Below are 1,673 nucleotides of genomic sequence, written 5' to 3' on the forward strand. Positions count from 1 at the left end.
CGCCTGCAAAGAGCGGAGGGCAGAGGGGGCCGGGGGCTGCAGCGGAGGGAGGCAGATGCAGGAGCAGGGAGGGCTCGGCGAAGCAGCTCGGTGTGTGCGAGCCCTGAGCGGGCTGCTCGGGGAGAGAGGGAGCTCCCTGTTACAGGAGGCATCCGAGCAGAGAGAGGCAGGCCGGTACTTGGCCGGGAGGCTGCAGCAAGGCTCCCTGCCCGGGCTGGCAGCCCGCACGTCTAGGCCTCTGAGACGCTCCTACAGAGCGAAGTCCCGAGCGGGGCCGGCTGGGCTGCGAGAGGAGGCAGGCCGGGGTCAGCGCAAGGATGCGCAGACGCTCCCGTGCACCTTGCCCTGAGCTGCATGGCAAAGGCACCGAGATGGCTGGTGGAGCGCCACTGTCACAATGAGGCAGTGAGGGAGAGGAGCGCAGGATGGGGGTGAGTGCTGGGGGCGGCGGGGGCGGGGAGGTGGGGGGCNTGGGAAAAGCAGGGCCCTTTTCTGGAGGCTGGGCCACAGCCGGCCCCTGAACTGTGACTTGGATGCTCTGGGGACTCGTGAAAGCCCCCTCGCCCGGTGACGGGGCCCAGGGGCCTGCGTGTTGATGAATGCGGCCCACGCCGCGTCGGGCGCTGGTTCTCCAGGCCCATTCATGGGGGCTCAGTTCCCAGGAACTCTGGCTGGACGGGGCCTTTATCGGGGACCCCCCCGGAGACGAGGCTCTGTTGTGCAGTTTCTAAAGGAGTTAAGAATTCTTGTCTTTGTTTCCAGTGCAGGCGCTCAGCGCGTGTGCACGTGTGTGCATGTGTGCGTGTGTGTGTGTGTGTGTGTGTGTATGTGTGTGTGTAACAGGCTGGTGGAGGTGCCAGCGGGGTCTGTGAAATGACCAGGCTGCCCAGGCTCACCCTCGATGCAGGGACACGCTTCCACGGGGCAGTGTGATTTGGGGAGGGCAGGGCCACCCGGGGACCCAGGGATGCGGCCCCTGTCACTGTAGCCTAATTGCCCTGCTCCAATCAGCCCGGGCGCACTGTCGGGGTCCCCACAGCTGCTCTGACCCGCCGTGGGGGGGCAGCAGCGTGTTGCTGGTGAAAAGTGCTGGCGGGCTCCCCACAGACAGGCTGCCCCCCCCAGCCCGCCACCCCCCTTCAGAGCTGCGAGCTGGCCCTTGGGGAAAGTGCTTTTCAGAGCCTGGGGGGTTTGTTGTTATTTTGTCACTGCTCTCTGTTTTAATCTATTAAAGGACTGCTTTGCAACTGTCATTTGAAAATGTTGGGTAAAGTGGTATTTATATATGCGTAATGGTCTCTGCGGCATCACGTGGGGGAGGGGAGGTAATGCGGGTGTGCAACAGAAGTCACAGCAGGTAAGAAATTTTGCAAATGAAGGTTTCAGGTCAGGGGTCACGGGCGGCACAGGGGAAGTGCTCAGAATTGCACTGGCGTGGGTCTGAAAAGTCACCCAACCCACATCCCTAAGCAGGCAGAGGCCACAGGGCAGCAAACCCTTTAGCTCCCCCCCACCATGCGCAGGCGCAGGGGGGCTGGGGAGGGGGCTCCTGCGGAGAACGGGGCACTCTTCCCCTCCCCATTATAATGGGCTCCAGACGAAAACAGAGCTCCCCTGTCCCCTGCTGCTGCAGTGAGGAAGTGGGGGTGGGGGGCTGGGCAGGAAGCGGGGGG

General features: G+C 63.6%; 1 protein-coding gene across 1 annotated transcript in view; it reads left to right on the plus strand.

Moving 5' to 3' along the window:
* Nucleotides 1–252: 252 nt before the first annotated feature.
* Nucleotides 253–1,673, plus strand: part of RTL1 (retrotransposon Gag like 1) — a 24,395-nt gene continuing 22,974 nt past the window's right edge. The window contains exon 1 of the mRNA XM_077780821.1: nucleotides 253–431. The gene's annotated coding sequence lies outside the window, so the exon portion shown is untranslated. The remainder of the gene's footprint in view (nucleotides 432–1,673) is intronic.

The sequence above is a fragment of the Crocuta crocuta genome, unplaced genomic scaffold, assembly GCF_008692635.1.
Source record: "Crocuta crocuta isolate KB4526 unplaced genomic scaffold, BGI_CrCroc_1.0 scaffold299, whole genome shotgun sequence".
NCBI lineage: Eukaryota > Metazoa > Chordata > Mammalia > Carnivora > Hyaenidae > Crocuta > Crocuta crocuta.